At 49.7% G+C, this 22,507-nt stretch overlaps 2 protein-coding genes across 4 annotated transcripts in view; both read left to right on the top strand.

Annotated features, from left to right (window-relative positions):
• Positions 1-22,507, top strand: part of LOC308595704 (uncharacterized protein) — a 67,763-nt gene that overhangs the window by 21,810 nt on the left and 23,446 nt on the right. The gene's annotated exons all lie outside the window — the stretch shown is intronic.
• LOC308595683 (uncharacterized protein) overlaps positions 1-22,507 on the top strand; it is a 171,848-nt gene that overhangs the window by 136,107 nt on the left and 13,234 nt on the right. The window contains exon 1 of one of the 3 annotated variants that reach the window (XM_081210299.1): positions 21,973-22,099. The exons of the other annotated variants lie outside the window; for them this stretch is intronic. The gene's annotated coding sequence lies outside the window, so the exon portion shown is untranslated. Of the gene's footprint in view, positions 1-21,972; positions 22,100-22,507 lie in introns of those variants that run through there. 3 annotated transcript variants of the gene reach the window in all.

Raw genomic sequence — 22,507 nt, 5'->3', positions numbered from 1 at the left:
AATACTTTAAAATAGAAAGGGGGACAAGACAAGGGTGTCCCCTATCTCCCTTGTTATTTGTTTTAATATTGGAGGTACTAAATCAAGTTATCAGGTCAGAGGAGGAGATTAGAGGTATAACACTAGGAAGAGTCGAATATAGAATAAGAGCACTTGCCGATGATATGATTGTAATGGTAGAATAACCAACAGGAAGTATAAGCAAGTTGCTGAGAAAGATGGAGGAATTTGGCAAGGTGGCAGGATTTAGGATAAAGAAAGAAAAAACTAAGGTGGTGGTTAAGAATATGGACAAACAGAGCAAAAAGAATTTGGAGCAATGAAAAATACCAATTTGTTTGAAGATAATTATAATAAGACCTGGAAAGAAATTAAAAATCAATTAGAGATTTGGTAAAGGTTAAAGTTATCAACAAGGAGGTGAATTTCAGTGATTAAAATGAATATCCTGCCAAAGTTAATGTTTCTTTTTCAAATGCTAACAATAATAGGCAAAGTTGATTGCTTTGAGAAATGGAGAAAATGATTTAAGATTTCGTTTACCAGAGGCTTTTTGTTAGGCCTAATATCTAATGACATCCCCAAAGAGAAGAAAAATGTATTCCTTTACGCAACTGCAGCGGCCAGAATACTGATCGCAAAGAACTGGAAGGGGGAGAAAACTCATCATTATTAGAATGGCAAAACAAACTGCAAGTTTGTAGAAATGGCAAAATTGACGGCACTTATTGGAGGCCACTCAAATCAGAGAATAATCAAGGAGTGGGATGGTGTGAAGGAATACATGAAAAAATATTGTTCCGGAATTGAAATAGGAATAGATAATGGGTAAAACATGCAGGGGTAAGCAAGAAAAGAGCAATAGAATTAATTGAATAATTATTAAACTATAACAACACAACAAGATGGAAGAAGTAAAATACTGAGATCACACATGGGTGAAGGGGAGTGGGGGGCCTGTGGGAATCTATAATATTATTTATAATATAATTTTTTTAACTGTTTCATTTACATATAGCAAAAGGAAGCCTAGAGTGATTACAGTGGTGCCTCGCAAGACGAAATTAATTCGTTCCGCAAGTCTCTTCGTCTTGCGAGTTTTTCGTCTTGCGATGCACGGTTTCCCATAGGAATGCATTGAAAATCAATTAATGCGTTCCTAGGGAAACCGCCTTCAGACCAGGTCCGGGGACAGTCTGTCCCCCGACCTCTTCTGAAGGCTGGGGGGGGGACAATGTCTTTTCTTCCCACCCCCAGCATTTTAAAAAACCCCGGGACAGCGGAGGACTTCTCCGCTGTCCGGGCGATCTTAAAATGCTGGCGGGCAGCATTTTAAAATCGCCCCGGGACAGCGGAGGACTTCTCCGCTGTCCGGGGCGATTTAAAAGCCCCTGGGAAGGCATGCAGGGGGGACAAAGACTTTTGCCCCCCGCCCGCCTTCAGAAGGTGTTCCCGCCCCCCTGCCCCGCTTCGGAGCAGCGTTCCGAAGCGGGGCGGCTGGGGCAGGTGTTCCCGCCCCCCCCCGCTTCGGAGCAGTGTTCCGAAGTGGGGCGGCTGGGGCAGGTCTTCCCGCCCCCCCGCCCCGCTTCGGAGCACCGGGAGAAGCGATCTCCCCGCAGCCCCTTGCTTCAGAAGAGGTCCGGGGGCAGCGGGAAGCGCTTCCCGCTGTCCCCGGACCTGGGGCTGCGGGGAGAAGATCGCTTCTCCGCGCCGCCCCTTGCTTCAAAAGAGAAGACCCGCTGACCCCGGGGCAAGCTTCGTTTTGCGAATCAAGCCCATAGGGAAATTCGTCTTGCGAGGCAACTCGAAAACGAAAAAACCTTTCGTTTTGCGAGTTTTTCGTCTCGCGAGGCGTTCGTCTTGCGGGGTACCACTTTATGTATATTTTAATTTAGGTAATCTATGTAATAGCTTAGGGACGCGGGTGGCGCTGTGGCTTAAACCACAGAGTGTAGGACTTGCCAATCAGAAGGTCAGCGGTTCGAATCCCCACGATGGGGTGAGCTCCCGTTTCTCGGTCCCTGCTCCTGCCAACCTAGCAGTTCGAAAGCACATCAAAGTGCAAGTAGATAAATAGGTACCACTCCAGCGGGAAGGTAAACGGCGTTTCCGTGCGCTGCTCTGGTTCGCCAGAAGCGGCTTAGTCCTGCTGGCCACATGACCTGGAAGGAAGCTGTATGCCGGCTCCCTCGGCCAGTAAAGTGAGATGAGCGCCGCAACCCCAGAGTCATCCACAGCTGGACCTAATGGTCAGGAGTCCCTTTTCCTTTACCTATGTAATAAGCTTATGTTAAAATACGAATATGGATTTTGAATTTGATGCTTGTACTTTGTTTCTTTTTGGGTTTGAAATTAAAAAAAGGAGAAGGAGTGAGGAAAAGGAGAATATTCAGCTTCAGACCATTCCCTGACAAAACACATTGCCCTGTGTCCTTCCAGCCTCTTTCCTCCCTTGCTCCCTTCTGCCGGTTTGTGTGCCTGACTTAGATATCCTGTGTGCTGTATTTTTCTATTGCTGAAACTGGATTTGTTCTCTGGAGCTAAGTTTTGTGCCTCACTGGGGACCCAATGAGAACTGTATGCTTTGAAAGCTCAGTAAAGTATTACTGAAGAAGTCCTGCTGCCTCTGTGTGCGTTTTTGACCTCAGTGTGGGACTTGCTCTACATGTGGCCCCTACCCCGTTGCTACTTGGCTCATGCCCTGCAGTTGCTCTACTCAAGCATGCATGATGGTGTGTCTGTGTGTGACTGTGGTTTTTTGCACTGTTATGGAAATGACAAGTGGGACCCACATCTTTAAAGTTGTTGCAGTGTTACAAATCATCAAACCTTTATTGGTATCACTTACAAACATTCAGAATAAGTAGGCCAGTGCGATCTCGTCACCATTTCAACAGTACAGTCATTTGCCAAAGGGAAGAAGAGGCAATCTATTTCATCTCTCCAGCAAGGGCAGGATCCTGCAGCGTACTTTGGCGACAAAAAATCAAAAAGAGGAACTTAGCTACTGTCTTGGTGAGCTCCTGGTTTCTCCCCTGTAATAAGAAGCTTACCACCTCCTCCTCTGGTTTCCAGGTTGGAATGCATAGATGGTCTAAAAATTGTGGGCAGAGATCATCATAGATTTTACATTTAAGGGCCATGTGAGCTAGAGTTTCCACCAGGTGGGCATCGCATGGGCAGATCCTATCTCCTTCTGCCAAACCCACAAACCTGCCCCAAAGGAGGTTAGAAGGATTAGACTTGAACCTAGGCAGAGAAAAAGCCCTTTTTTCTTGCGGGTTAAACAAAAATTGTAAATAATTAAGGTTAAATTCCTGCACCCTAGAGAGTCGAAAATAAAGAGGGGACCATGTTTTTCCCGCAGCTGAGATTAGTTCCTGAAGATCTATGTCCCACAGCCTAGTTTTTAACATGGCCTTGGCTACTGGGAAAGCCATGATGATAATGTTGCAAATATTATGCCTGAATGTATCCTTTCGACTTGACAGCTCGGGGAAGATACCTAGCTTTATAAATTTGTAGAAAATCCATACTTTAACTGACTCTCCTCATTCCAACGCCATTTTGATCCTTAGAGAAAGGGGAATTTGGGCTCCACCTCCCTCCGTGAACCAAGAAGTAGAAAATCAGATCGGCAGTGTCAAACGCTCGTCCTACACTCGAGTAGGATCCTGGTAGAGACACATGTCCGACTGGCATGTTCTCTCCCTCCTGGTCATTCGTTCGGGAGCTTCAAAAGCTTCACAGCAACTGATGCCAACAGACATCGGCACACTTAGGGATCTGCAGAGTGTTTGCAGTTTGCGTAACAGAGCTCAGCAACTCAGCATTTTGGCTAATCTACTTTATTTACATATAAACACACACGGAGCACTGCGACATGGCTCCCTCTTTCTCTCTCTAGCATCAGACAGCAAAGAGAGAGAACAAAGGACAATAGTCTCACTTCAGGAACATAGTCTCCATCTCTTCCCACTGTGGAGTCAAAACATACACCGTCATGTGATAGACAAAAATGCCATGACTGCAATCACGGAGCTGGAATTCTAACAGGCAGCAGGAACAGGGCATCCCACCATAATCTCCCAAGCGTAAGAGCAGAGACACGGACCCCCATCCAGGGAGTGACCAGGGGGGCAACAATAGACATCTGCAGAGGCAGTTGAGGTGTTCTGAAAGCCCATCTCCAGACCAGTCCTGAGGGCAAGGAGATGTCAAGAGTTTTATTGTTCTTCCGGTGATGGGGACTTAAGAGGTGTTGGGAAAGGGGCCTGATAAAGAGACCTAATGTTGGACTTGTGCCACCCTTGTAGACCCCTCCCCCTTTGTGACATGCTAGTGATGTAGTGATGATGTCTCAGTGATGCTGCTCCAAGTGTATTCTGGGATATTGTGGGAAGTTTTAAAAGAGGGGGGTCACCCCTTACTTGGGGTTCTTACTCCTGTGGGGACCTGTTGCACAACAATAAGGATCATGGTCTACTGACCAGTGGCGTAGCATGGGTTGTCAGCACCCGGGGCAAGGCAAGTAATTTGCACCCCCTAACCCGTGGATTTGCACCCCCTAACCCTAACCCCCAGATGTTGTGCCCGGTGCGGCCGGCCCCACCTGCACCCCCCACGCTACGCCACTGCTACTGACTGCTGTTTTGCTGGAGCTTCCTTCTTTTACTGACCACATGGACCTGCGGGGGACCAGCACCCCAATGATCTTGGCTGTTGAGTCGTCTCTCACCCCAGAATTTTTCATTACCAATAATGATCTTTTAAAATGTTTATATTTTTTGTTGTCTGCCACACTCCAAAAAATTTCACCATCTTTTCTATCCCCAGCTCTGCTATCTGTCTCTACTCATTTTTCTTCTGTTGTCTCATATTTTTACCAACAATTTATTTCAATTTTTATTCAATTTAACACCTGCGACTTGGCCAAATTGATTAATCTTGTTGAACACCCTTGGTATACTTTCCAGTGGGCTTCTACCATTATTACCAGGTTGTTTGCAAATGCCTTAAGTTCATATGATCTTCATCCCACTGTAATAATAATAATAATAAAATTTATTTGTATCCCACCCTCCCTGGCCAAAGCCGGGCTCAGAGCGGCTAACAACAGGTAAAAATAGCCCAGTTGTCAGAGCTGCCCGAGGTCCCAGCTCACAAAGGACCAACGCCAGTTCGTTGTTATATACAAAAGTCTTTATTGAAGTTCATTTTCACTTTCACAGCCGCGGCGTGCAGCTCTACGTCTGAAACTCTAGACCGCCGAAGCTCCGTCTGAATCTCCTCCCCCCAGACACCAGTTTAAGACTCTAGCCTTGCTCCACCTCTTCCTTTGCTCCTTCCTCCTCTGGTTCCGCCTGTCAGCTGGGGTCTCGCCCTTCCTAGACTCTTCTGATGCTGAGTCCCCTGAGTTTTCCCCCTGCCTCCGGCGGGCTTTAGGACCTGGTTCCCAATCCGGGTTTTCTGCTGTCCCGCGCGCCTGTACATTCGAACTTGGTGCGCGCGCCCAGCCGGCAACCTTCCTCCTGACCGTTACACTGCTCCTGTCACTGCTTCCCCCTTCGGGGGGGCTAGCTGGACCTGACCTCCCCTCCGTTCCCCCACTCTCCGACAGAGGCGTGGTCAGCCCTGACTCATCTTCTCTCCCTGCTGGAGGAGACGCTGGCCCTGCCCCATGGGACTCTTCCCCCCCACTACGCTCTGGCGGGGAAGTCGGTCCTGATCTCCCGCTGCTGCTTTGGGAGTCCCCGCTGGCCCCTTGTTTCTGGTGGGTCCCCCCTGGGACCCCCCTTGCCCTGACCATTGGCGCCTCCTTCTGGGAATCTTCTGATTCGCTGGAGAAGCTCATGGAATCTCTCGGGTCACTGTCATACTCCCCTATGCTGCCCTCAGATTCTTCCCCTTCGCTCTCCATTTCCCCTCTCCCCTGTGCCTCTGTTCCTGAGCCCCTGACACCAGTGTACAGAAAATTGCAGTCAATTAATTAAAGTACATTCTAGAATCAATTCAGAATCAAATTAATGGCAACCATCGGGTTAGGGTTCTATGAAGATTACAGAAGGAGAGGGGGGGTCGGACTGTGCTTTGGCGAAAGGCCAGGCAGAACAGCTCCGTCTTGCAGGCCCTGCAAAAAGATATATTGGTGATGCTGTGAGAACTCTATCCAGGATATGGTGGGAAAGTTTTAAATGCCAATGTCGCCCCCTGCTCTGGGATCACTCGCTGTTGTTGAATCTGTTGCACAACAATAAAGAATCTCAGTCTACTGACTGCTGTTTTGCTCCAAATTGCTTCGCTGGAATTTCCTTCTTTTACTGACCGCACAGACCCGCAGGGGACTTGGACCCTGATGAGCTGAGCTGTTGAGTAGACTCTCAACCCAGAATTTTCCTTATCAAAACCTTTCTGCAAATGGCCTTTGCAACACAACTCCCTGGATGGTTACAAAGTAGACACATTTGCCTCTTTGCAACGGATGCTTTCGCTTAGCCCCGTTTCCTCAATGAATCCTCCCATTTCTTGATGAAATAGAACTTCTGCCAGGAAAACCTGAGCTGAAACAGAACAGAGAGCAAAACAGCAGCCCTGTCTGACCCCAGTCACGTGGCGGGAGATTCTTCCTGAGCCCCCCCCCCCCATCAGTGATGATCCAGATGTGATCCATTGATGATCCACATGATCCAAGCAGACTGGTCCAAAGAGCAGATCTCTAGGCCTGAATGAAACGGGTCTGCGATGCTGGATTCTGGAGTCAAGAAATCCTCCCTTTCCAGTGATCTCTCAGGCTGGCCAGGAAAAGGCAGCGAGCAGGAATCCTCAGGCATCCCGACGGACAGACAGACTTGTCATGTTGCCAAAACACGAACTCGGAGTCTGATCTGATTTCCATGCACAACTCATTTTGTGACTTCGCTGTTGGATTGTCGGGGTCAGCCCCTCCCCCGCTCTCCTGATCCCAGAAGGAAGACGGGGGGGGGGTTCCTCTCCTCCTTCCCCCCCACCCGCTCAAAACTTTCCCTCCCCTCCCGGCACATCCTTCTCTCACCCCGCCCACACAATCCCAGATCCCTCCCCCAATACATTGCTCCTCCTCCTCCTCCAATCCGGCTTCGCTCTGGAAATGAGGGGGGGGGAGCCCCCCTCCCAAGCTGCCTCCTTCTCTCGCAAGTAGAGCTTCTACGCCGGATTGCTGCTCTGCGGCGTAGCTGGGTGGGGGGGGGGTGGCGCTTTCGGAAAGGGGAGGAGGACGGGAAGAGGAGGATCCTCGCCCAACGTGGATGTTGCAGGAAAGAAATGAGAACCGGAGCGAGGACAAAGAGGTAAAGGGGTCGCGGGGGGGGAGGGGGGAGAAAAGGACCCAGAGACCCCTCCAGCTCCCCCAAGCGCCTTCCGTGGGGCGTGGATCCCGGCACGCGTGCTGCGAAGGGGCGGAGATGGGGCGCCCACCCACGAGGACTCCCTGGGGCGCGGAGAAGCGGGTCAGGAAAGGGTTAAGGTGTGAGGGAGGCGCCTGGATAGAGACCCCCCTGTCCCTCCCTTGCTCCTGTCGGGGGGGGGGCCGGGAATGGAGAGGTGTGGTGCCAAGGGGGCCTTTGGGTGCAGGGGAGACTCCGGGAGAGAGGGAGGGGGTCGAGGAATGGGGGGAGGGAGGGGAGCATCCCTGAGTCAGAGAAGGGCAGGGGGGGGGTGAGATAGGAAGACCAGTCTTTGGGGAGAAGTCTCCATCGTGGCGCCCGCTGGGAATATCCGGAGCGCTAGGGGCTCCGCGCAGAGAGAGGTGGGCCACGAAAGGGTTAACGGGCACGAGGGATAGAGACCCCCCTGTCCCTCCCCGGCTCGTCTTGGGGGGCCCCTCCAGCTGGAGAGATGGGGGCACAGGACGTGGGGGGAGTGGTGCCAAGGAAGCCTCCGGATGCAGGGGAGACTCCGGGAGAGAGGGAGGGGGTTGAGGAAGTGGGGGGAGGAGGGAAGGCAGCATTGGCAGGGGGGAGATAGGAAGACCACTCTTGGGGGGGTCTCCATCGTGCCTTCCTTGGGGAATCTCCGGAGGGGCCGCCTTGGCTTCTCCCTCCCGCCCAGGAATGCCCCCCCTTCAAGGCGACCAGAGAGGGATCCCTGGAAAGTGGGGGTTCTGTCCCCCCACCCCTATTTTCCTGCAATCTCCATCCTCTTCCCACCCCATAAGCCCCTGCCCTGTCCAGACACAGCGCTTCTGCCCAGTCCAACCACTGGTCCCCTGGAGAGGAGAGGAAATCCCGAGAAGAAGAGGGGAGGGGGGAGGCCTTCTCAGAAGCGGCTCTTGGTTTCCGAAATCCCACCCAGGAAGCAGCCAGAAACCTTTTCCTCTCTCTCAGGCTTCCATCTTTATTGTCTTTTCCACTGAGGATGAGGATAATGGACACCTGTCATCAGAAACAGGGGTGCAGAGTCCATGGAATGGCTCTCAGGATTGATACAGAAGTTGCACCTCGAAAGCATTTCTGTTCCTCTCATTCTTTGTAGCCAATGTCAGAGTGACTGACAAGCTGAGATACAACCCATCAGCACCCGATGACAGCGACTGCCTGAATCTTCCCAGTCAAAGGACCCATTTTCAGGAAAGACAGTGCCTGGGTCTGGAGGCTCTACACACCGGGTGTGCCTGTGCAGGCCAAAGACTGCCAGTATTAGTACAGATGAGGTGTGTGTCATTCCCAAATTTACAGACTGTGTGTGAATGAGAGTTTGTGGGTGGGATTATAGTTTACGGCAACCCTGTGATTTTCTCCACCCATAACATTTCGTAAGCTAATATTGCAGTACGAATTCCAAAATAACTACAAAAAATCACAAGATGATAATAATATTACACTGGTACCTCGGGTTAAGAACTGAATTCGTTCTGCAGCTCTGTTCTTAATCTGAAACTGTTCTTAACCTGAAGCACCACTTTAGCTAATGGGGCCTCCTGCTGCCCAAGACAGGTGTTGATCATCATGTGAGCTGGGCACAGGTGGGCTGAAGCGAGCTACTGCCATTCCTGTGGAGCCTCCTTTTATTGACACAAGTATGCAAGCCAGGCAAATACATTTTTGGGCTGTGACCTTTACATCTTCCGTCCCAAAATCGTGGGGTGGTACAAAGCTATTTTGGCACCTGTTCCACAGCGTCATTTCCCCCTTGCTCAATGTATGATGAATGGAGACAAACGTCTCATGGAAAAGGGTTACAGACAGGACACCGCAAACTGCTGAGATCGCAAAAGGTCAGGCAGAGGTGGAACGATGTACAGACAGCTGTGGCTTGTCTGGGGGGGGGGGTTGCCCTGCACCCCAAGGTCACGCATGCAGGCAGATTGTGGCTGCCTGCTGGTGGAAAGTGTCTCCCTCCGGACCCCACTGTCCACTCCGCAATATCCCTACACACCAGAGCAGGATTTCTGTTCTCATCCTGAAGCAAAGTTCTTAACCCAAGGTACTATTTCTGGGTTAGCAGAGTCTGTAACCTGAAGCGCCTGTAACCCGAGGCACCACTCTAGATGTTATACTATTAGTATCTTCCCCAAGCCACTCTGGGCAGCTTACAGTACATATAGGTAAAGGTAAAGGGACCCCTGACCGGAAGGTCCAGTTGCGGGAAACTCTGGGGTTGCGGCACTCATCTCGCTTTATTGGCCGAGGGAGCCGGCGTACAGCTTCCGGGTCGTGTGGCCAGCAGAACTAAGCGCTTCTGGCGAATCAGAGCAGAGCACGGAAACGCCGTTTACCTTCCCGCCAGAGCGGTACCTATTTATCTACTTGCTCTTTGATGTGCTTTCGAACTGCTAGGTTGGCAGGAGCAGGGACCAAGCAACGGGAGCTCACCCTGTCGCAGGGATTTGAACCGCCGACCTTCTGATCAGCAAGTCCTAAGTTCTGGGGTTTAACCCACAACGCTACCCGCGTCCCTACAGTACATATACAAGACAGTAAAACATCCAAAAATTAAAAACCTCCTGATACAGCTGTCTTCTAAATGTCAGATAGTTGCCTGTTTCCTAGCCCTCTGAAGGGAGGGCATTCCATGGGGCAGGAAGCCCTCTGCCTGGTTCCCTGGAACTTCACTTCTAATTGCAAGGGAACCAGCAGAAGACTCTCGGAGGCGGACCTCCCTGTCCGGACTGAACGACTGGGGTAAAGATGCTCCGTCAGGTCCACAGGGCCGAGGCTGATGAGGGCTTGAGGTTGCAGATCTTGCTCTCCATAATGATCGATGTATAGATAGCAGAGTAGGAGAAAACACTCAGAGGCAGGAAAAAAAAAATCAGCTGAGAAATTTATTACTGAAGACAGATAAGCATGACAGGACCCAAAAAATAGCAAAAATGTAACTCACAGTAAAACCCTGACTTAGCAAACCAAAACAGCACTCAAGTAAGAAACAGACAAGCAGAGTAGAGTAATATCAGAATAGGAAGTGGGAGCAGGCGCATTTCAATACTGTAATTTATATATAGTTCAAGGTCAGAGTAATCCTGGGACTAGATAACAAGCCTCCAGGTGGACGTGCCCCATCTGCCCTTCTCTTTCCTCTTCCGCACGGGCAGAATCTGCCTTCTGGACTGTGGGATTCACGGTTGTTCTCCTCCACTCCATCCACCAGGGCTTGACTTCAGGTGCAGCAGAATTCCCCAGCCCCCCAAGGATTTGAGACCCATCAGCTTTCCTCACCTGGTTTAGCCAGCTGGTAGAAGCCGTTGCTTGAACCCCTGTTGCATGCTGACAGCTTCTGGAAGCCACAGGTGAGAGCTGAGTGCAGGGTGGGCACCAAGGGTGGAAAAATGACCCCAGGAGGTGCAGGACATGTTCCCCACCAAAGGAACTACTTATCCCCAACACCCCATGAGATCTAGATTCAGGTAGGTAGCCGTGTTGGTCTGACACAGTTGAAATAAAACATTTAAAAATAGTCCAGTAGCACCTTAGAGACCAACTAAGATTGTTCTAGGTATAAGCTTTGGTGTGCATGCACAATTCTTCAGATACACTGACCCAGATGTCACCAGACCCTTGTATATCGTGGGAGGGTGGGGTGGGGTTTTTCTCAGAAGGGTACTCCTACTACCATCTCCCACTATATGAAGAACTGTGAATGCACACAAAAGCTTATATCTAGAACCTAAGGTGCAACTGGACTATTTTTTTACTCTTTTACTTCAACTGTGTCAGACCAATATGTCTACCTACCATGAAGAACAGTTATCTCCTTGCCTTGAATATCCTGCCTTTCAGATTAGGATAGTCCTCTGTCAGAAGACAAGCACAGGATCAGGCAGCACATCATCATTATAAAGAACCTTTGGGGTGGGTGTTTCCGTCTGGGATTCCCATCTGCTTTCCTTCTGCTTCTTCTGCTCTCTCCATGCAATGTGAGGCATGTAGACAGAGGTCCATCTCCAAGAACAGGAGCTTCCTTGAGCACCCATTCAGCTGACCCCAAGCACCAAGCCTTGTCACTAGTTCTCTGACTGACCCAGACCACAGTCCCTGGAAGAGATGTAGGCCTGGGTCTCCCAAAATAATATATCTACTGTCTTCTGAGCACCATTAAGTTTACAGTTTCATGTTCCAGCTGTAGGCTACAGTTTAACAACACAACCATTTTTGCCCCTTTATTTTATTTCTATTTTTCTCTAATTGGAGATGACAAGCTGGAGGGGCATATTAGAGTCCTCTCTGGGGCAAAAAGGCTTCATGGAAGCTTTGTTGCCAGGAGGAGTCCAGCTAGGGTGTTTAGTGAGCTCCCATTCTCTCATATGTTATTATTGGGCTTTTTTTTTTTCGTTAACGAAGTACGCTAAAGACAGAAAGAGTGGAAACACACACACAAGGGAGGAGGGGCAATGGGAAAGAAAGGGGGGACAGGAAAAAAATATCCTTTCAGTACTCAAAGTACCCTTGACTAACACAATTCCTACATATCTACAAGCTACAAACTCATTTCAAGAAATCTTATACATGAACTCAAACTTCTGCCACGGGACACCTTGGCCCGAGAAAGTTTCTGCCACGGGACACCTTGGCCTGAGAAAGTTTCTGCCACGGGACACCTTGGCCCGAGAAAGTTTCTGCCACGGGACACCTTGGCCCGAGAAAGTTTCTGCCACCCCTTCTACCCTCCACAACAGCCTCCTGCCTAGCCTTTTGGACTAAGTTTGGAGTCCCCTGCTGAACGCCTGCGCAATGCAGTGCCAGATCGGGGTCCGAGAAAACAACCAAGGTTTGAAAGGAAGCAAATGACCTTGCATTGAAATACTTTTGAAAAGACGCCAGCGGACGACTCCGAGGAAGGACGTCAGAGAAGTAACAAAGAGCCACGCTTTCCCGGACCAATTCCAAGACGGAAAACGGGGGAGAAAAGGAGAGAGAGATTAAGACGTTCCTGGACGATTCCGAAAGGTGACATCGGAAAACAGCAAAAGGTACCACAATTTCCCCGGCCAAGCACCGCGTAAGAATTTGTGGGGAGAGAAAGGGAAAGAATTTGACGTTTCTAGACGACTCCGAGAGATAACGTCAGACAGAAAAGTTCCGCGATTTCCCTGGCCACCCTCCGAGGGGGAGAATCGGGGGAGAAAAGGAGAGAGAGAGAACGAACCCGGCCGACTCCGAAGGGTAACGTCAGAAATGAAAGAAGGAAAGTCTGGCTGTCGTGGGGACGTTACTTTTCCACCCCCCTCCCAATGTATTTACTTCAAACCATACTCACGTTCGAAGATGTCCCCCCGCAGATCCCGGGATCCTTTTCCCTTAGCCGGCTTGACCTCGCCTTTGCTCCCCTGGTTGAGCTTTTGGTGACGATTGATTACCGCCCGCAAAAAGGAGGCAGGGAGAGGAAGAAGGATCCCTGGGCTAAGGTTGCCCAGTGGCGCCTGATCCCTTCTATCTCCCTCCTCACCTCTGCAGGAGAACCAAGTGTCCCTTTGTGGTCGCCAACTGTTAACGGAAAAATCTGAGGGCTCTCTTGGACAAAAACAAAGACACCAACCAGGATAACTTGGAGCAAAACAGCAGCCTGTAGGCTTGGCCTTTATTGAACTGTTGCAACAGGGTGTTCCCCTCACTTGCAAGAGAGAGGAAAGAGCCAGAAAGATGGGCTTCAAGACCTTATAAAAACTTTTGAAATTCCCCTCCTCTAGGTCAAGCCCAACCCCAGAAACATCATGCATACATTACAGAAAGGAGGGGTTGACATCATGCATACAGGGCATCAGTTGAAGAAGGAGCAAAAAGGGTTTTCTTGTGTCTGTGTGTTTCTTTGTGGCTGATTAGCTGTTTTCCCTGTGTAAAGGTCAGAGGGGGCAGGGTTTCTGTTGAGGCAGGGGATTAGCTGTGGGAGGAGCTTATCAGAGTTTGCAGGGCATCAGTTGAAGAAGGAGCAAAAAGGGTTTTCTTGTGTCTGTGTGTTTCTTGGAGGCTGATTAGCTGTTTTCCCTGTGTAAAGGTCAGAGGGGGCAGGGTTTCTGTTGAGGCAGGGGATTAGCTGTGGGAGGAGCTTATCAGAGTTTGCAGGGCAGCGGCGCGCGCCTAACGGCGCGCGCAGTTAGATCCATCTTTTAGATTTAGGGTAGCTAGTCTCAAACGTTTGTTGGGGGAGATCTAGGTGTTTTTTTTTTTTTGGTGTGGGGGAAGTTATTTGTCCTGTCGTCAAGCTTTTTATGATGGAGGACCTCTGTAGCCAACCCCAACGACACGATCTCAAGATGGAAGGGGAGGGAACAGCTGCAGTCGCCTGCGATTCCTGCGCAATGTTTGCCATCTTGCCAAAGGTTGCAGGCAGCTTTACCTGCAGCAATTGCATGTTGATTGCCCTCTTAAAAGACAAAGTCCAGCAACTGGAGGAACGTGTAACTACGCTCCAAAGAATTAGAGAGCTGGAGCTCTTCTTGGAAGCAACAGAGCACACCGTCTCCACCAAGGAGGAGACAGGGGACTCCCCTGAGAAGGAGTCTAGTTCACCAACACAGGAGCCAGATATATGGAGAAACGTGACTCAAAGAAGTAGGAGGCCCAGGCTTCACTCTGATTGCTTAGAAATACACAATCGCTTTGAGGTCCTCTCCCCTAGTATGGAAGACGAAGAGCAGACTCCATTTGAGGATCTCTCCCTCATTACAGTCGATCAGGTATATGAAGACGAGCAGCAAAGTCAGTCCTCAGGGAATGTGCAGGCGACCTTGGAACGGACAGCTCACGGAAGAACCCCGACCAAACCCAAGAGGAGGCGTGTAGTGGTGATAGGGGATTCCCTACTGAGGGGAACAGAAGCAGTGATCTGTGGGCCTGACAAGATGTCTCGGGAAGTGTGCTGTCTCCCCGGGGCTAAGATCCAAGATGTAACTGAATGACTGCAAGGAATCATAAAACCCACTGACAAATACCCCTTCCTCTTGGTTCATGTGGGAATCAATGACACTGCAAGCAATAGCCTCCAGAAGATCAAAAGAGACTACGAGGCTCTCGGCAGGAAATTGAAGCAACTAAATGCACAAATTGTCATCTCATCTGTCCTCCCAGTTGAACGACGTGGCCCAGGGAGAGAGGGGAAAATAGTGGAAGTGAACAGCTGGCTTCGCAAATGGTGTAAACAGGAACGGTTTGGATTCTTAGATCACGGACTGCAGTTTCTTGAAGATGGACTTCTGGCAAGTGATGGGCTGCACCTCACAACGGTTGGGAGAAATGTTTTTGCCAAAAATCTCAGAAACCTCATCAGGAGGGTTTTAAACTGACTAATGTGGGGGAGGGAGACAGTGCTCCTGAAGGTAGGAATCTATCAATTAATGAAGATGATCATCCAAATGTCATAGACCAAATGGAGCAAACAGCACGCGGACCTAGTGGTGGGAGGAAAAAATCCTTAAATAGGAGACACGGGGGAATGATTAATGGACTTCAATGTCTGTACACTAATGCGCAAAGCATGGGAAATAAACAAGATGAGCTTGAGCTCTTGGTACAGCAAACTAAATATGACATAATAGGCATCACTGAAACCTGGTGGGATAAGTCCCACGATTGGAATGTAATAATGGGGGGATACAATCTATTTCAAAGAAACAGACCAGACAAGAAAGGAGGAGAAGTGGCGTTATATGTCAGGGATGTGTATACCTGTGAAGAGATCCAAGATTTAGATCCTCAAAGCCAAAGTGAGAGCATTTGGGTCAAAATTAAGGGAGAGAAGAATAACAGAGACCTCATTGTGGGAGTTTACTATAGATCCCCAAGCCAAACGGAGGACATAGATGATGCCTTCCTGGAACAGATGGCCAAGCATGCAAAAGGAAGGGAGATAGTAGTAATGGGGGACTTCAATTACCCGGATATTTGTTGGACGTCAAACTCAGCCAAGAGCATAAGGTCAAACAGATTCCTCACTGGCCTTGCAGACAACTTCATTGTCCAGAAAGTGGGAGAAGCAACAAGAGGAACAGCCATTTTAGATCTGGTCCTAACCAATGTTGATGACCTGGTTAGTGGGGTAGAAGTGGAAGGATCATTAGGCGTGAGTGATCATGCTCTTCTGAAGTTTACTATACAGCGGAAAGGAGCAGCCAAGCATACTAGGACTCAATTTCTTGACTTTAACAAAGCCGACTTCATAAAACTTAGGGAAGTGCTGGGTGAGATCCCATGGACAACAATACTAAAAGGAAAGGGAGTTCATGATGGCTGGGAGTTTGTTAAGAGGGAGATACTAAAAGCACAACGTCAGGCAATACCAATGAGACGGAAACATGGAAGGTGCCTAAAGAAGCCAGGGTGGCTATCTAAAGAACTTTTAACTGAATTAAGATTAAAAAAGGATGTGTACAAAAAATGGAAAAGGGGGGAAACCACCAAAGAGGAATTCAAACAAATAGCCAGCACGTGTAGACACAAAGTCAGAAAAGCTAAAGCACAGAATGAACTCAGGCTTGCTAGAGAGGTTAAAAGCAACAAAAAAGGCTTTTATGGGTATGTTCGTAGCAAAAGGAAGAACAAAGAAACAATGGGGTCACTCAGAGGAGAAGATGGTGAAATGCAAACAGGGGACACAGAAAGGGCTGAACTACTCAATGCCTTCTTTGCCTCAGTCTTCTCCGATAAAGAAAACAATGCCCGACCTGAAGAATTTGGAGCAAATGATTCAGCAAAGGAAACACAGCCCAGAATAACTAAGGAGATAGTACAAGAATATTTGGCTAGTTTAGATGTATTCAAGTCTCCAGGGCCAGATGAACTGCATCCAAGAGTATTAAAAGAACTGGCAGATGTGATCTCAGAACCACTGGCAGTCATCTTTGAGAATTCCTGGAGAACAGGCGAAGTCCCGGCAGACTGGAGGAGGGCAAATGTTGTCCCTATTTTCAAAAAGGGGAAAAGAGAGGACCCAAATAATTACCGCCCAGTCAGTCTGACATCAATACCAGGGAAGATTCTGGAGCAGATCATTAAGCAAACAGTCTGTGAGCACCTAGAAAGGAATGCTGTGATCACCAATAGTCAGCATGGATTTCTGAAAAATAAGTCATGTCAGACTAACCTGATCTCGTTTTTTGACAGAATTACAAGCCTGGTAGATGAAGGGAATGCAGTGGATGTAGCCTACCTTGATTTCAGCAAGGCATTTGACAAGGTGCCCCATGATATTCTTGTAAAGAAGCTGGTAAAATGCGGTCTTGACTATGCTACCACTCAGTGGATTTGTAACTGGCTGACTGACCGAACCCAAAGGGTGCTCATCAATGGTTCCTCTTCATCCTGGAGAAGAGTGACTAGTGGGGTGCCACAGGGTTCTGTCTTGGGCCCGGTGTTATTCAACATCTTTATCAACGACTTGGATGATGGACTCAAGGGCATCCTGATCAAATTTGCAGATGACACCAAACTGGGAGGGGTGGCTAACACCCCAGAGGACAGGATCACACTTCAAAACGACCTTGACAGATTAGAGAACTGGGCAAAAACAAACAAGATGAATTTTAACAGGGAGAAATGTAAAGTATTGCACTTGGGCAAAAAAAATGAGAGGCACAAATACAAGATGGGGGACACCTGGCTTGAAAGCAGTACATGTGAAAAGGATCTAGGAGTCTTGGTTGACCACAAACTTGACATGAGCCAACAGTGTGACGCGGCAGCTAAAAAAGCCAATGCAATTCTGGGCTGCATCAATAGGAGTATAGCATCTAGATCAAGGGAAGTAATAGTGCCACTGTATTCTGCTCTGGTCAGACCTCACATGGAGTACTGTGTCCAGTTCTGGGCACCACAATTCAAGAAGGACACTGACAAACAGGAACGTGTCCAGAGGAGGGCAACCAAAATGGTCAAAGGCCTGGAAACGATGCCTTATGAGGAACGGCTAAGGGAGCTGGGCATGTTTAGCCTGGAGAAGAGGAGGTTAAGGGGTGATATGATAGCCATGTTCAAATATATAAAAGGATGTCACATAGAGGAGGGAGAAAGGTTGTTTTCTGCTGCTCCGGAGAAGCGGACACGGAGCAATGGATCCAAACTACAAGAAAGAAGATTCCACCTAAACATTAGGAAGAACTTCCTGACAGTAAGAGCTGTTCGACAGTGGAATTTGCTGCCAAGGAGTGTGGTGGAGTCTCCTTCTTTGGAGGTCTTTAAGCAGAGGCTTGACAACCATATGTCAGGAGTGCTCTGATGGTGTTTCCTGCTTGGCAGGGGGTTGGACTCGATGGCCCTTGTGGTCTCTTCCAACTCTATGATTCTATGATTCTATGATTCTATGATTCTATGATTCTATGATTCTACATTACAGAAAGGAGGGGTTGAGGGAGGAGTTGTGGTGGTAACCTGAGTGTCCAGTCACCTGGCTTTCCCCCTGCCCATGAGTCACTTCCAGGAGACAAAGGAGAGTTTGCAGTTTCCTGCCCCCAGAGGGAAGATCTGATTATTGTCCTTTGTTTCAGTCCGTGCTGAATCCACTACCATATGCAAGTTCTTTGTCATTATGATTGTCTTCTGTCTGGGATTATCAGGGCTGACATAGCAACTGGGCAGGGCTCCTGTGGATGTGCTAGGATGGTGAAGGGATTATGGCGTGGCCCAGGCCCTTTCTCCCAGCTATAAAGGGACTCCTGCTGCAGGGAAGCCTCGGACCATCGGCTGGGTGAGGACTGCAGGGCCTGCTCCCTTCCAGGGCCTTCTCCAACTGGCCCAGGGGGCGTGGCCCAGGCCCTTTCTCCCGGCTATAAAGGGACTCCTGCTGCAGGGAAGCCTCGGACCATCGGCTGGGTGAGGACTGCAGGGCCTGCTCCCTTCCAGGGCCTTTTCCAACTGGCCCAGGGGGCGTGGCCCAGGCCCTTATTTGGAACAAACTTTTGGGGAAGCTGGGAAGTGTTCTGCAATTGCTTCCCTGTTCCAATGTGTTTTAAAATGTCCTCAAGCAGTCGGTGGCAATTTAAATTTGTATTTCTTTTTTTCCTTTTTTCTCTTGCTGGGGGTGGGTGGGTGTAATGGATATTTGGTTGGGGATTAATTTTAGTGTAATTGTTCTGTTTTTGTTTTCTGTTGTTTTATTGGTTCTGTATAGTTTGTGTTTTGTTTTTAAGGGGTGGGATCAGGGCTGCCTGGGAGTGAGGCCCCAGCCAACACGATGGCTGGGACAAGTTCCACAGGGGGGGAAGCACTGGGACATCCGATCTCGGTGATCATGGGCAGGAGGCGGAGTTACGCTAAGACCAGACCATGTCATTACCGAGGAGGCAGGTTTAGTCGTTGTTTGAAGACTATCCCTGCCTCCGGGTCTGGCCTTGACCAGATGGATACTGGAATCAACAGGGGAAACCCACATAACCTGAAGGTGTTGCTGTGTAATGCCAGGTCAATAGTGAATAAAACCACTGCCATCCACGACCTGATTGTGGATGGAGGATTTGACCTGGCTTGTGTGACAGAGACCTGGTTGAATGAGACAGATGGGCCCGTCCTTGCTGCCGCTTGCCCACCAGGTTTCTCTTACGCACAGCAACCCAGGTCATGTGGGCGGGGAGGGGGGGTTGCAGTGATTTTTAGGAAGTCATTAGTCTGCACCAGGCGTCCTACTGGGAAGACCCAGTTTTCTGAGTGCATGTTCTGGAAGTTGGGCAATAGGGGCAGTACAGGATTCCTTTTGGTGTACCGACCTCCCCGCTGCACCAAGGATTCCCTGTCCGAGCTGCTTCAGGTCGTGGCGGATGTTCTCCTGGAGACACCTAGTTTGGTTGTCCTAGGGGATTTTAACATCCACGCCGACACGACCTTACAAGGGGCCGCTCGGGACTTCGTGGAAAGCATGGCCTCCATGGGGCTGTCCCTGAATAAGTTGGGCCCAACTCATAGTCATGGACATGCCTTAGACCTGGTATTCACCTCTAGCGACGTGGGTGATCTGACACTAAGTAAAAATGAAACCAAAGAAGTGCCATGGTCAGATCACTTCCTGGTGCAACTGGACTTCTCCGCGACCCTTCCCCTCTGCAGGGAGGTGGGACCAATTCGGATGGTCCGCCCCCGCCACTTAATGGATCCAAATGGTTTCCAGAGAGTGGTAGGGGATGCTTTATCCCGTGTTGATGGCCTTTCAGCTGATTCCCTGGTGGCCCGCTGGAATGCGGAGTTAACCAGGGCTATCGACTGTCTGGCTCCGAAGCGCCCTCTCCGATTGCATGGAGCCCGGACAGCCCCGTGGTTTTCTTCGGAGCTGAGGGCGATGAAACAATCGCTGAGACGGCTAGAGCGTCGGTGGCAGAAAACTCACTCCGAATCTGACCGGACACAGGTTAGAGCTCAACGTCGAGCCTACCAAGTGGCGATAGCGACGGCAAAGAAGACTTTCTTCGCCGCCTCTATTGCATCTGCAGAAAATAGTAGCAGGAGACTCTTTCAGGTGGTCCGCAATTTAACGGAACCACCTTTACCATCGGGGCCTTGTAAAGACCCCAAGATCTCCTGCAACGATTTTGCAAAGTTTTTTGCAGATAAAATCACTCATATTCGGAAGGAGCTAGACACCACCGTGGGAGCAGGGCTGGGGCGGGAGAGTGCTGGAGCCCTGTCTGGTCAAGTTGCATGGAATCAATTTCAATCCGTTACCCCCGAGGATGTGGACAGGCTGCTTGGACGAGTGAAACCAACCACCTGTCTCCTTGATCCTTGCCCATCCTGGCTTATAAAAGCTAGCCGGGAAGGGCTGGGCGATGGGCTCTGCGGGGTGGTGAATGCTTCCCTCTGTGAGGGAACATTCCCAGATCCGCTGAAAGAGGCGGTCATTAAACCGCTTCTTAAAAAACCATCTTTAGACCCGGCCAGTATGGCCAACTATCGCCCAGTTTCAAATCTTCCATTCTTGGGCAAGGTGATTGAGCGTGTGGTTGCTGAACAACTCCAGGCACGCCTGGAGGATGCGGACCATTTGGATCCCTTCCAATCAGGGTTCAGGCCTCATCATGGGACTGAAACTGCCTTGGTCGCACTGGTTGATGATCTCCGGCGAGCTAGGGACAAAGGTGAGAGTTGTTTCCTAGTTCTGCTGGATCTCTCAGCGGCCTTTGATACAATCGACCATAACATCCTTCTGGACCGTCTAGAGGGGTTGGGAGCTGGGGGCACTGTTATACAGTGGTTTCGCTCCTTCCTCCTGGGCCGTGTTCAGAAAGTGGTGGTGGGGGATGAGTGTTCAGACCCTTGGGCCCTCACTTGTGGGGTGCCTCAGGGTTCCGTCCTCTCCCCCATGCTTTTTAACATCTATATGAAGCCGCTGGGAGAGATCATCAGGGGGTTTGGACTGGGTGTCCATCAATATGCAGATGATACCCAGCTCTACCTTTCTTTCAAATCAGAACCAGTGAAGGCGGTGAAGGTCCTGTGTGAGTGCCTGGAGGCGGTTGGAGGATGGATGGCGGCTAATGGATTGAAGTTGAATCCTGACAAGACAGAAGTACTGTTTTTGGGGGACAGGGGGCGGGCTGGTGTGGAGAACTCCCTGGTCCTGAATGGGGTAACTGTGCCCCTGAAGGACCAGGTGCGTAGCCTGGGAGTCATTTTGGACTCACAGCTGTCCATGGAGGCGCAGGTCAATTCTGTATCCAGGGCAGCTGTCTACCAACTCCACCTGGTACGCAGGCTGAGACCCTACCTGCCCGCTGACTGTCTGGCCAGAGTGGTGCATGCTCTAGTTATCTCCCGCTTGGACTACTGCAATGCGCTCTACGTGGGGCTACCTTTGAAGGTGACTCGGAAACTACAACTAATCCAGAATGCGGCAGCTAGACTGGTGACTGGGGGCGGCCGCCGAGACCACATAACACCGGTCTTGAAAGACCTACATTGGCTCCCAGTACGTTTCCGAGCACAATTCAAAGTGTTGGTGTTGACCTTTAAAGCCCTAAACGGCTTCGGCCCAGTATACCTGAAGGAGCGTCTCCACCCCCATCGTTCTGCCCGGACACTGAGGTCCAGCGCCGAGGGCCTTCTGGCGGTTCCCTCATTGCGAGAAGCGAAGCTACAGGGAACCAGGCAGAGGGCCTTTTCGGTGGTGGCGCCCGCCCTGTGGAATGCCCTCCCATCGGATGTCAAGGTGATGGACAACTACCTGACATTCAGAAAACATCTTAAGGCGGCCCTATTCAGGGAAGCTTTTAATGTATGATATTTTAGTGTTTTTTGGTTTCTGTGGAAGCCGCCCAGAGTGGCTGGGGAAACCCAGCCAGATGGGCGGGGTACAAATAATAAATTATTATTATTATTATTATTATATGGCTGACCAGAAACCAAGCCACCCCCCTTTGATAGTCCTTGTCACATGGAGCAAAAAAATGGAACAGTGCAAATACGATGTATGGTTGATTTTCTATGAATTTATAACAGAAATGTGGCGTATGTAGTGTGTGAGTGTGAGTGTGTGTGAAGTTTGTGCAAACAGAATGAATGGGGTGGGGGGGTTCCTGCTACACAGCAGAATTCCCCACCCAGCCCATCAACGATTTGAGACCCATCAGCTTTCCTCACCTGGTTTAGCCGGCTGGTAGAAGCCGTTGCTTGAACCCCTGTTGCATGCTGACAGCTTCTGGAAGCCACAGGTGAGAGCTGAGTGCAGGGTGGGCACCAAGGGTGGAAAAATGACCCCAGGAGGTGCAGGACATGTTCCCCACCAAAGTAACTACTTATCCCCAACACCCCATGAGATCTAGATTCAGGTAGGTAGCCGTGTTGGTCTGACACAGTTGAAATAAAACATTTAAAAATAGTCCAGTAGCACCTTAGAGACCAACTAAGATTGTTCTAGGTATAAGCTTTGGTGTGCATGCACAATTCTTCAGATACACTGACACAGATGTCACCAGACCCTTGTATATCGTGGGAGGGTGGGGTGGGGTTTTTCTCAGAAGGGTACTCCTACTACCATCTCCCACTATATGAAGAACTGTGAATGCACACAAAAGCTTATATCTAGAACCTAAGGTGCAACTGGACTATTTTTTTACTTT

This window comes from Podarcis bocagei, assembly GCF_964188305.1.
Source record: "Podarcis bocagei genome assembly, chromosome: 10".
In the NCBI taxonomy this organism is placed as follows: domain Eukaryota; kingdom Metazoa; phylum Chordata; class Lepidosauria; order Squamata; family Lacertidae; genus Podarcis; species Podarcis bocagei.
Note: the sequence above shows the minus strand (reverse complement) of the source record. Positions and strands in the feature narration are given on the sequence as shown.